Source organism: Anabrus simplex, chromosome 9, assembly GCF_040414725.1.
Source record: "Anabrus simplex isolate iqAnaSimp1 chromosome 9, ASM4041472v1, whole genome shotgun sequence".
Taxonomy (NCBI): Eukaryota; Metazoa; Arthropoda; class Insecta; order Orthoptera; family Tettigoniidae; genus Anabrus; species Anabrus simplex.
This window is the reverse complement of record NC_090273.1, coordinates 80,905,450-80,919,540: the sequence shown is the minus strand read 5'-3', so window position 1 is coordinate 80,919,540 and position 14,091 is coordinate 80,905,450. Positions and strand designations below refer to the sequence as shown.

General features: G+C 37.0%; 1 protein-coding gene across 1 annotated transcript in view; it reads left to right on the top strand.

Annotated features, from left to right (window-relative positions):
- The window catches only part of Dscam1 (Down syndrome cell adhesion molecule 1), a 915,831-nt gene that overhangs the window by 532,902 nt on the left and 368,838 nt on the right, over window positions 1-14,091 (top strand). The gene's annotated exons all lie outside the window — the stretch shown is intronic.

The window sequence follows — 14,091 nt, the reverse complement described above, 5'->3', positions numbered from 1 at the left end:
CAAACTTACTTATGAAAATTTACCTTTATTTAATCTGTGGCTTTTAGAGGCCTTGCGAGACAACTGGTGCCTGGCCATTAGCTTGCAGATATTAGGATGAATTAATCAGCGAGATGACTCTTTCAGACTTCTTGCTTAGCATTCACCGTTTGTTTCACTGCTTCTTGTATCATGAGGCTCCTCAGTTCATCACTGTATCTAGTCAATGACGTTAGAGGAGGGCGTTGGAGATGATTTATGCTGTATGGGTACTGGTGCTTAAGGAGCTCATTGCTGTATGGGTACTGGTGCTTAAGGAGCTCATTTGCTCTTTCTGCGTGTGCTGATGACATTTGTATTCATATTTGTAGGTGCCTCTGTTGCAGTTAGATAAGAGCTGTATTAAATAGTGTCTGAGGATTTAAAAGTCTATGCATTTTGCTTTATATAGTATGTGTTTATGTGTATAATAGTATCACTCTGTCTGATCCTTGAAGAATGGTCATGATCATTGAGACCGTAGCTGTATTGAATGAAGTTAATAATAATTTCGAGAAAATTATTGATAATTTCACAAAACGGTAATTTGGGTAATTATTGGTGGGAGTATGATTAACATGAACACAGGCTTGTTAAATGAGGAACAACTATTAATGTAGACAATCCTGTATAATAACAATATTAAAAAAAACAAAAAAAAAACAAACATTAATAGAGCTTGTTTCTTGAATACATTTTGAAACGGTCTTTTGTACGGAGTTTTCAAAAATATTCACAAGTAAACAGAAAAATAGGACTTGATTCATAAATGAGTATTTTGAATGAATATTTTATGAATGAAGCTATCAAAGATAATCACAAGTAAAAAAAATTAGAACTTGCTTCATAAATACATTTTCTTAATAAATGTCCCATTACTGTATATTGTTCATTTCATGATACGAAATGTGAAAAGCTCTGCTATCAGATGTACCGCCTGAACAGTCTCCATTGAAAAATGTAGATCTATGGAGGAATGCCTGCTTTCTGATCTCATTTCTTGATATAAAACCATCTGCCACCTTCTCCGGATTTAACGCCCTAGCAGTCTCTGAAGACTACCAAACTCCATGTTTTAAGAGAACTTAACATCTTGGAGGAGAATTTTTTTTGGGGGGAGGGGCAAATGGCACTCTGCCCTCCTAAGATCATTGGAAGGGGGGAAGAAAAATGTCTTCCCCCCCCTCAAAGCTAGTGCCACTGAAACGGTGAAATAAGTGGTTTTATTAACATTTGAATAATAATTGTACTTGCGGAATTTAGTTCACCATGGTTCAGCTCCCATTACCTTCCTTTGCATATATCAAATGATGATGCAAGTAATTGAAATCAGAACCTTTGTTCTCAGTATGAACTAAATAAAATGTCGTACCGGTATGCCTTTTAGTGCCAGGAGTGTCCGAGGACATGATCGGCTTCCCAGGTGCAGGTCTTTTGATTTGACGCCCGTAGGCAACCTGCATGTCATAAGAATGAAATGATAATGAAGACGACACTTACACCCAGCCCTCATGCCAGAGAAATTAACCAAGGTTGGTTAAAATTCCTGACTCTGCCGGGAATCGAACCTGGAACCCCTGTGACCAAAGGCCAGCACGCCAACCATTTAGCCATGGAGCTGGACTCAGTATGAACTAATACCATGGTAATTGTTTTAAGTCTCAAGATTTTGACAACATTCTCTAAGCCAATGGCTTTGTAATTTTTGAACCCTGTTTCAAATATTTCAATTCAACAATGATCCTGTAATTCCCAGTGGAACATAAGGCCTCGAGGAAGATCTTCCACCACACACTATTCTTGGCTAACTCTTTTGTCTCTTGGCATGTTGACTGGTGCCAGTTCTTGGTCCGTGTATCTCTTCCAGGTCATTTGACATCTACTGTGCTTCCTCCGGCCTTGTGCATTCCATTTAAATTCCTGCTTTGCATTTGATCCTTCATCTTGCCTCAGGATGTGCCCAGTCCATATTTAAACATTAACAAATATTAATATGCAGTTTTTCTAAAACTTATTTTTTTGTAACATGAATTTCTTTTGTACCATAACATCTCTGATTAAGTAGGTAATGGAAAGGAACAAACAAGTGCAATTCATATAGAGTAGACAGGAACAGTGAAAGAAATACCTAATAGAAAAAGTTATACAAAAAATTGAATGGAAGGCATGAAAAAAGAATGATATTACTGTCAGATTATTCCTGCCACCTAGCACTAGCTACTGTCCATACTGTCCAACCTTAGAAATCCTCAGGGTAGTGAGATGACACGGGTAAATATTTTAAGATAAACTGTGAAATAGATGTCCTAATAGATCTGTGTGTGAATGGGGACTGGAAGTCTTCTTCTTTGTTTGATTAAAGCTTGTCTAATACATGAGCAGAAATAAGACTACTGGTTTATTGCATTGTGTATGTTGGGTATTCAGCCCGAAGGCTGGTTTGATCCTCCACTGCTCTGCCAACAGCTGTCATAGGTAGTCCAGGTGTCACTGAAGAGGTACACTAGGGAAACGAGGAGTGAGGTGGTTTCCCGTTGCTTTCATCACCAGGCCAGATGTTGCTATTACATATCATTCTGCTAAGCCCACTGAAATTCATGCACCAACCATCCCTATGAGCGATATTTTCACACCATTCGTAACGGACTGGCTGCCTAGGGAATGGTATTACAAGCATCGCTCATACTTCGGTCACTTTCATATTGCCAAAGCCTAGGATGAGACCTACACAGGTCAATGAAAGTAACAAAATTTACTCTAGCCCATACCAGAAGACATAGTGCACTGTAAACACTACATCGTGCCATTTTTCTTCCCACATTTTGAATCTATGGATAGCATGAACATTTCAGTTATGGGAAAGTCCAATCAGCTAGCCCCTCACAGTAAAGACTTCAATAAACATCTGATTGGAGGAATAGATGAAATTCCATTTACAGTACCTTGCAAGGTTTGATTGCTGGGTGTGAATATTTCACTTGGAAAGTGTGAAAGCTGTGGCTTTGATGGAATCATTGTAGGGGAAGATGTAAACTCCCTCAAAGCTGACATTGGAGCTGAAAATTTGCTATCATAAAGTTTAGACAGAAAATTGTGGTCAGGGAAGGTGTGAAGACTTTAAAGACTTGCTTAATATAACTAATGCAGTATAATTTAAAAATGATCCTTTTCAACAATTTTAATTCAACAGAATGCCTTTGAGATGGATATCTTACAAAAATATGTTACTTTTCACCCAAGTTCTCCCGTTTTGTAGTAATCAGTTTCCCAACTACAACATTCAGGTTATTTCATTTGTAATTTTCTTGGTAGTGGTTATGCAGTTCTTAGCTGAATTCAATAACTCCTTGCTGCAGAACCTGTTGGCAGAGTCTCACCAAAATTTCCCAAGTCTGCAAAATATGATGCATTTGAAGTGCAATCTGGGATTAGCTATAGTCTATTATGTGAAGCTCAAGCATACCCTGCACCTTTATTCAGGTGAGAACTGTTTGAAAACTTTTCTTTCAGACATTTTTGTTGTGCGAAGCTGCAGAATATATTTACAGTAATATCAACTAAACAGTTCTGTTTGAATTTGATAGAGAGATCCTGCAAAATTATCTCTCCATTCAAACATGAATATGTAGTTCAGGCTGAATATTATGAAATCTCTGCCATTTTATGACAAATATATGCTCCTGCCCTGTAAACCCCATAATAGAGTATGTTAAAATTATTTAGCTCCTAAATACAAAACTAAGGGGTGAGTTATTAAATAAAAAATTGCCACTTTTTTAGGATTAATGTTGTGAACTTGATATATTCTTGTGACTGTAAAAAAATTTGCTTAGTTGTACTCATGATGTATCAGTATATTTGTTCGTGCTTATTGACCAGTGATAAGAATGTTGCTGATCAGAAATTCAGCTTAATTTACTCTGAAATCAGAAAATTCATCTCATAACTATTTTTCCTTCTAAATTTGATAATTGGAATGAGAAAGCAGAATTTACTATAAAATTTGTATAATTGCTGAGGTAACATTTTTCTGTTTCTACTTGTAAAGGAATGCTACCAATATGAAGAACTATGAAGAAAATATTTTAAATGAAACAAAATTTTGACAGTCGTGCTGAAAATGCTTCTCTCTTGAAACCTTGCTGTTTATTCAACTAACATTTTCCCAACATGTGAAAACTGCTAAACTATTGCTACTATCACTTCATCAATATCAATATCAATCAATACTGATCTGCATTTAGGGCAGTCGCCCAGGTGGCAGATTCCCTATCTGTTGTTTCCCTAGCCTTTTCCTAAATGATTTCAAAGAAATTGGAAATTTATTGAACGTCTCCCTTGGTAAGTTATTCCAATCTCTAACTCCCCTTCGTATAAATGAATATTTGCCCCAGTTTGTCCTCTTGAATTCCAACTTTATCTTCATATTGTGATCTTTCCTACTTTTATAAATGCCACTCAAATTTATTTGTCTTACTGTCATTCCACGCCATCTCTCCGCTGACGGCTCGGAACATACCACTTAGTCGAGCAGCTCGTCTTCTTTCTCTCAGTTTTTTTTTTTTTTTTTTTTTTTTTTTTTTTTTTTCTATTTTGTTTTACGTCGCACCGACACAGATATGTCTTATGGCGACGATGGGAGAGGAAAGGCTTAGGAAGTGGAAGGAAGCGGCCATGGCCTTAATTAAGGTACAGCCCCGGTATTTGCCTGGTGTAAAAATGGGAAACCACGGAAAACCATCTTCAGGGCTGCCGACAGTGGGGCTCGAACCCACTATCTCCCGATTACTGGATACTGGCCATACTTAAGCGACTGCAGCTATCGAGCTCGGTCTCTCTCAGTTCTTCCCAACCCTAACTTTGCAACATTTTTGTAACACTACTCTTTTGTCAGAAATCACCCAGAACAAATTGAGCTGCTTTTCTTTGGATTTTTTTTCCAGTTCTTGAATCAGGTAATCCTGGTGAGGGTCCCATACACTGGAACCATACTCTAGTTGGGGTCTTACCAGAGACTTATATGCCCTCTCCTTTATATCCTTATATCCTTACTACAACCCCTACAATGATCCCCAAAAGGAACTTTCACCCCATCAACGCAGTAATTAAAACTGAGAGGACTTTTCCTATTTGTGAAACTCGCAACCTGACTTTTAACCCCGTTTATCAACATACCATTGCCTGCTGTCCATCTCACAACATTTTCGAGGTCACGCTGCAGTTGCTCACAATCTTGTAACTTACTTATCACTCTATAGAGAATAACATCATCCGCAAAAGGCCTTACCTCCGATTCCACTCCTTTACTCATATCATTTATATATATAAGAAAACATAAAGGTCCGATAATACTGCCTTGAGGAATTCCCCTCTTAATTATTACAGGGTCAGATAAAGCTTCATCTACTCTAATTCTCTGAGATCTATTTTCTAGAAATATAGCAACCCATTCAGTCACTCTTTTGTCTAGTCCAATAGTCCAATTGCACTCATTTTTTCCAGTAGTCTCCCCTGATCCACCCTATCAAATGCTTTAGACAGGTCAATCACGATACATCTAATTACTTTGATTAATGTTCAATTAACTTTATGACAAATATATGCTCCTGCACTGTAAACCTCATAATACAGTATGTTAAAATTATTTAGCTCCTAAATACAAAACTAAGGGGTGAGTTATTAAATTACTATAAAATTTTAAATTTTATTGTGATAGTTCCTTTTTCTGTGTCGGAACAAGGCTGTCATATTTAAATACCCTAACATCCTTCTAGATTGAGACAGAGTTGGGCTTTGAAGCACAAACTGTTTTGGAACATAAACATCTATGGTGGGATAGAAAAATTGTATTAGTTAAGCAGGACTTGCATTATTGAATCTTTATTTTAATTTTTAAGAGTAATTAACGCAGGTACCAAGTCCCATGAGCCATGGCTTCTATTTGGGACAATCTAGGTGGTGCAATTGATGACTGGTATAAAAATAAAAAAGCAAAATGTAATCCAGATTCAGAGTGTTACTTTCATAACAATTTCCTTGCCTACAGTGAACCAAGAAATGGAGGGGAGTACAGGGATATAAATATTTCTTATTACTTTTTTAAATAACTTTTTTTAAATGTAGAATTAAAATGGAAAATTTAGTTACTGTGGAATATAAATGATTTCTTTTCATAAGATATGTCCCAAATTAATCTCAAAATTAGTACTAACATAAATAATTGCCAGAAATTCACACTTATAACAACTAGTGGATTGGAAGGAACTCAAGCGAGTACAGAGTGCAAACCAGATGTTATGTTCCTACTTGAAGTTAGTTCATTTGTAGTTAAATTTTAGACTGTTCTGAGTTTATGTATTTGATGGTAGAAATGAAAACTGATATTCATTTTTATAGGTCCCTTTTAACTCATTTGTTTAACTCTGAATCCTCATCCTCACAAATATCATTTTTGAGTTAATGTGGGTGGGAGGGATGGTCATTGGCTTCAAGATATTGCAACCATTCCGTTCTGCAAGTCGTGGTCTTCTCTGTAATCCACCATATTTTTAACTGTTAGAATGTGTCTTCATTTCTACAGCAATCCAGCTAGGTACCTTGAGCTGTACTTTTCATGAGCATTGTCCCGTTTATATCTTCTGAACTAGAGATGTCCTGGCAAATTTAGATAAATTGCATATCTTAATAGATGTAGCAGTTCTTTCTTTCATTGATTTCTCCATCTGATGTAGTCTCCTCTCAGAAGTTGGCAACCATTGTGGATCGATATTTCTTACTTTGAATTTTCCTTTCAGAGTTGTCTTATCGTGGATATCGAACCACTGTTGGGTGGTTCTGCATCTGGGACATTCTTCTCTGCCGATGTCCATATTTCTCTTCTGTCTTGCTGTGATTGATGATGAATTAAATACTGGTATTAGATAACTCAAGGAATTAATTTGTTAGTGATAAAACTTTCTGTATACATTGGATTCATTTCTGTTAATATGGTCACCTTACTGTAGAGGGTCTCTTTGCATACTTTCATTCCAAAATATGGTTGTATTATCTGTCTTTAGATGGACTTTAGAGATATTTGCTAAGGATCATCCTTTGTTTCTAGAGCCTGTTAGTGGCACGGCTCCTCGGGTTCCACCTACTGCCAAGATAACTGTACTTCAGAAGATGCGAGGTTCAACTGTGTCCTTACTTTGTCAGGCCCAGGCACATCCTGTTCCCAGTTCTAGGTTGGTTTACCATTTCATTCTGCAACCAATAGAATAAATTATTCTGTCTTCTCAATATCACTAACAGAATTCACTGTTCTCTGAACTCTGTATGTTATTCCTATTTTATCTTTAAATGAAAGGTGAGCAACATTTATCTCAAAGATTATTTAGGGAAAATACAATTGAGTTTAGCTATGTATCCTAGAAAAAGGATTTGGAGTCAATGTCTCAAGTCAATGAAGGTATCTTCCATTGTTAACTTTCCTCATAATAATATATAGAGAACTAGGGAAGCACATTCTTAAAGCACTGAACTTCATTTAGTATTGTGGATGTTTTTAAGAAACATAGTAAAGTAATAATTGTAGGAATTTCACCAGGTTTAAGGGGAGACATTTTTCATCTTAACCTGTTAACAAAAGGGAATATCCTACAGTAATAGTTCATTTTTCTTCCTTTCAAAAACAACATTCAGGCGACTTTCTTTCGTAATTGTAAGATAACAACTAATGTATCCTGTCCTAACTTATTTCATTCACTGCTTCCTGCAGAACCTGTTGGGAGAGTTTCACCAACATTTCCTAAATCAGCAAAATCTGATACATTTGAAGTGAAATCTGCAGTTAGCTATAGTCTGTTATGTGAAGCTCAAGCATATCCTGCTCCTTTGTTCAGGTGAGAATACAGTTCTCTTGATCTGGTATGCATGGTATTGTCCGACTTGTTGGCTCCCTCATCAGTCAGTCTGTCTTACAAGGGCTGCACTCGGCTAGAAATAGCCACAAGAAATTATTATATTTCCATGGTATTGAAAGCCAGTTAATACTTTCTAATACAGCAGGTTAAACAATGCCTCCCACCCTATACCTTGACAGGGATTTGTATTGTGATATGATTATTTGGTAAAGATTGTCTGATCATGAACAAGACACTACACACATTGTGCATCATTGATTTTATTTTAGCCCATCCGATTAAGTATGGCACAAGTGCATTTCATGTTTCTTTGAATTTGCAGTCACTTTCAACCCAATTGTAGACTAAATTTTATTACAGTTTTTGTATATAAATATATACTTTCATTTTTTGATCTTGTATTTCTTGGCCACCTCAGAAAACCAAATATACTTAAAATGTCCTATCCGATCTCTATGTGCTGGCAACCTGATTGATATCCCTCAGCTAAACAAAAGCATTCACTGATCAGGGATCCATCAGTCAACACTACGCAGTCACTCATTAATGTTCCAAGATGCTCAGTGTTATTTATAAAAACCTGGTGGGATAGTGTCCCAACTCAGCCAAACCTTAGGCTAGTAATATTTATATTCCTAACAGAAAACTCTTGAATAAAATATAAATATGGTTGGATTGTTTAGAGATATTCATAAATCATACCATGATATTAAACAGAAATATAATATTTTGTGTTGTGCAGGGTGGCGTACCTAAGTTTTACACCTCCCATCTGCCTACTTGAAGATAGCAAGATACGGTTCTCACCTCGGTGAATAATAATAATGAGCTCATTAAAGAACATGGAACGTTTGTCCCATGCTTTAATAAATAACGCCGGGCTGAGTGGCTCAGACGGTTGAGGCGCTGGCCTTCTAACCCCAACTTGGCAGGTTCGATCCTGGCTCAGTCCGGTGGTATTTGAATGTGCTCAGATACGACAGCCTCGTGTCGGTAGATTTACTGGCACATAAAAGAACTCCTGGGGGACTAAATTCCGGCACCTCGACATCTCCGAAGACCGTAAAAGTAGTTAGTGGGACGGAAAGCCAATAACATTATTATTATTATTATTATTATTATTATTATTATTATTATTATTATTATTATTAATAAATACCGACATAGCAGTAACTTTAAAAAAATAGAAGTATACCCATTTCTGTTGCTCAAATAGTTTGTTGTAGGCTGCTAGATTCAGTGGTGCAATTATTTTCACAGTCAGACATGTAGCAAAAAAAAAAAAAAAAAGCATTGAAATGTGTACATTTTCAAATTTGGTACCTTCAAAGGTTAGGGCTAATGACTTGATGTCACCAGGGAGAGAGAGAGCTTGCAGACAGTCTTTGATGCATCACCTTGTTAACACCACATTTGAAAATGTGCACACTTGAGAACTCCTTTTCTCCAGCGCTGACTTGGAATATAATTGCATTGGTGACAGTGCCTGCCTACAAACTAGTTTTTATGTGACAGAAATATGTAGTTCCATTAAAAATCCAACTTGGTATTGCTGCATCAGGGCTTATTAATTAGCATGTGGCCCGCATTTCAAGTTCTTTCTTGTGCCCCTCATTGTTTTTCACCTAAGTGAAAAACGCTTATTGCTATAATCAATTCGTCCAAAGATATTTGAGGTGAAAAGCTTAGGTGGGCCACTCTGTAGATATGAGTGAGCCACATAAAACTTGCAATAGAGTATGCGATAATGAGTGAGAAGTATATTGATAACTCATGATCGTTATACCAGAAGCAGTTTCCACTCTGCTCATCCTGAATAGGGAGAGCGCTAGAGACAGTTCCCTAAACAGAGTCTGTCTCGCTTACTTGGCTGACTGGATAACTTCATCCACTGGCTTTAATCATTTTGCATCAAGAAATGTATTTTGCAACGTGGAACATGAGGACTTTATTAAACAACCCCAACAGTAGACTAAAAAAAGCAAAATAGTAAGGCAGGTTGGAAGTCTATTTTGAAATTAAAAGACTCATTATTGAACTATAACCAAAGTGAAAGTCAACTGTACCATATGTCATCATCCTTACAGAAAAGTGCCCAATTACACTCAGTCCATGCTAAATATAGCCCTCCTAGTGCATCGAAGAAAGTGTTTAAGTGTGGATATCGGTAATATATCAGATTTTCAGACCTCTTCAAATTTTTATATGGTGATTTTGTTCATATTTAAGTATGAGGAAAACAAATTGTCTTTTCTAAATTCTTTAGAACCTTCTGGTGGTTCACCTCCAAAATTTCCTGGCTCAAGGACTTCAGAATCTTTTAGAACCCAAGAAGGCCAAGCATTTGTGCTTTTCTGTGAAGCCCAGGGGTATCCACCTCCACTTGTCAGGTGATTATATTTATAATTTCATTACAATACTAGACAATCAACACTGAATTTAAACCAACCGACCATTTTCTTTGATATGTAACGTAAATGTTGCTGTGGGATTTGGTGCTAAAAGAGGACATTGATTTCAAATACTGGTTTGTCCAAAGACAAACTGTGAGGGAAAATTAGGCCAACTTTTAGTCTGTTTTGTATTTAAATGTTCAGGTTACCTTTTCATTATAGTTTAGATATTACACATATGTCATTTTATTATAGTTGCCATGTCCTTGGATATATACTTACAGGGGTTTGTCAAGTCATATAAAGATATAGTAACATTAAAAGGAACACATAATAGGATGAGCATAATTCAGGTTAGTGCCTGAAGAGAAAGCAAACATAAAAGGTTGGTCTTCAAATCTTCACACACTGCCATTTTCAAATAGATTGGCTCTCTCCTCATCAATCCCAGTTCTTCCCAATTCTTCTGCCTTCATTCTTCTCTCAGCCCCTCCGGACAAGCTCACTTCTGCTTCCCAGCATCATCAGGAGAGGAGGCATCGGCACTCACTGAGGGACCATCTTGAGAGATCTTTTGTTCTGATGCAAGAAGTATAGGTGAAGAAGAAAGCCAGATAAACACAGTAAATGGGAAAAGATAAAGATAAGATGAATATAGGCGGTAAGGAGTAGGAACATAGGACAAGCCTCAGTGAGTGTTGATACCCGCCCTCCTAATGAAACTGGGGAGCATAAATGAGCTTGTGGATGTAGAAGAACTAGGATTGATGAGAACACCCATTTGATGATAATAAATATTATAGGTTTTAGTCTCACTAATCACTTTTGATGGTTTTTGGAGACACCAAGGTGCCGGAACTTCATCCTGCAGGAGTTGTTAGGTGCCAGTAAATCTACAGACATGAGGCTGACATATTTGAGCACTTTTGAATAGCACCAGACTGAGCCAGGAATGAACTTGCCAATGGGGTCAGAAGACCAGGGCAAGCACCCATTTGAAGATGGCAGTGTGGGAAGATATAGGGATTGTCTTTATTTTTTTGGCTCTCTTTCTCTCTCCCCACACTAGCCTGTCATTTTGTCCATCCTATTATTTGTTTATTTTTCATGTTCTTGTCCATCTTTATCTGACTTAATTTGGCATCTTTGTTCCTTTCCAATGCATACTTACAAGAGTTTGTGTATACTTTTGCTATCAATTTATTTCCTATAGAACCTCTTGGGAGGGCATCTCCAAAATTCCCACCAAAGACATCGAGGACCAACTCTTTTGGCGTGGATACAGGGAAGGGATTTGCATTTTTGTGTGAGGCCCAGTCTTTTCCTGTCCCAGTTTTCAGGTGAGATAGTTCTGAACACTTTCTGTACAGTCTCTTGTTTCATACAGAGCATGTGGGCAGTGTTGGTCCCAAGTTCCCTCCTCTCACTAAGCCTAACATCATTCAAAGGGCTGGCAAGAGCTTCACATTGTTGTGTGAGGGTCAGGGATCTCCTGTACCACAATTCAGGTAAGGCACATCCCACATTCTAGTAAGATATGATTTTGAAATGAAAGCGCAACTAATTTTTAAAAGAGAGAGCCTGCATTTAAAAAAACAGACTTGCTCTAAACTTGGAATTGCTGTCCCGTACTAATTACTTGGATTAGTCATAGAATAATCAAAAAGTAGTTCTACAGAAGTTTTTATTTTTCTTTGTGCCTGCTGTAAAACCATATAAAAATGGCTCAATGTAATCTTACTGCAGAATTATTGGAAGTATATTACAGACAATCAAAGGCATTTATGTTGACAATTGGGCCACGGTGACAATGGATGGTAGAAGAAGTTCTTGATAATTTAGTTAAGGGGTTTAGACAAGGCTGTAATCTTTCACCATTGTTGTTCATAGAATACATTGATCAGTTACTGAAAGGTGTAAAATGGGAGGGAGAGATTTATTTTGATGGAAATGTGCTAAGTAGTTTAGCCTATGCCAACAACTTGGTCTTAATGGCAGACTGTGCTGGAAGTCTGCAGTTAAATATCTTGGAGCTTTAAAAGAGGTGCTGCCAGAACGATATGAAAATGAGTATTTCCATAATAATAATAATAATGGCGTATGGCCTCTGTAGAGGCCCGATGCAGTTTTTTTTCCTTTTCGTGTTGACCTACATGTCAGTGAGAATGGGGCCCTGCCTGAGATGAATTGTATTGAATGAAGATGACGCAAACAGCCAGCCCCCGAGCCAGAGGAATTCCAATAAAGGTTAAAATCCCCAACCTGGCCGAGAATCAAGCCAGGGACTCCTTGGAATAAAGGCCAACTTACAAACCATTTAGCTATGGAGCCACTTTCCATTACTAAAGTGATGTCAGTAAGGGAGAAAGTTAAGAGGATTGAATGTCAGGTTGGGAATACAAAACTGCAACTGGTAGATTATTTCAAGTGTTTAATATATATGTTAGGAACGGACGAACTGACTGACAGTTCTGTGTGCGTGAGAAACAGCTGTTAAGAGTGCTAGCCCAGGATACTATTTTACATATGGTAAATTATTTGAGATATACATGATTTTAGATGTTTTCTCATGTTCTTAGTCTTCTTTAGCTCTAATTGTAAGCTTTTGCTTTTGGTTGTAATCTCTAAGTCATGAACATCTTAAAAATAAGGAATGGAATGCACTGCTGAAGGAAGCTGAAGGTTATATATGGACTTGAGAGGATACTGGAGTCAAGGTGGTTTTAAATTTAATCATTATTTTTTTTGACTCAGCCGATCAGTTCTGCTTCAACTTTGATGGGCTTCAACAATTATACTGATCTGGATTATTCATTAAGACCTTATGGGAATAGCTAAAATGTGGATTTTTCTCAAGTATTAACTCCTCTGGTATTCTCTGTGTTGTATACCTAGTTCTCTAATACCTCTCTTTTGCAGGAATTATTCAATTTATGTAGTCACAAATTGAGCAAAGTAGGGTCATCGTATTTCATGCTCGAAAGTTCTTGGTTTGGTTTCAAATATTTGTGACTGATTAGCACTTCATTCTAGTTAGAGTACATGGACTGAAAAATGTACTGATGTATAGCTCTGAAATACAATTAGGTGTAGTTTAATAGACATTTACAATTTGTTTCATTAACTTACACAGGACTATCAGATTTGCTGTATGAAATATATTAGCAAATTATTTTAGTAAATTATCATTGCTGCTTGAGTTAAATAATGGAAATAAGAGAGTGATTCATTGTACCCACTATGACAAAGTTTTCACTATCCACTGTTGAAGGGCATAATTTAACATGTTGTATACAAGAAATCGGAATACAGAAACACAACATAAATTTATTGCTTCAGTAAGTTTTTACACAATATGTACATAAATATAATTAAACTTTTCTTGAAGGTGGATGAACTTATACGCAATTAATGATGATATTAACAGTAGACTGAGGGTCTGTTGAAATATACACTTTATACACATGAGAGTTCTATATACACACGAATCTATCTCGAGGAGATAGTCTGTCAAATAAGAGAGAGTTCAAGATAGTCGAAAACTATCTGCCTTGTAGAATTACTAGTGTAACTTGCAATGAAAGTTTGTACTAACAGAATGCTAGTAATTGCCATAGGCTTGTCAGGAGCTGACATAAATATTCACAATTAGTAGAATACCAATGTTGATGTCGGAGCACAAGTGAGGACTGTGGAATGAGTAGAATATTGACATCGAGGCTCGACGTAGCTACAGGAAGCGGGAGGTGAGGCAGTGCCTAGAGGTGAAACCTCAC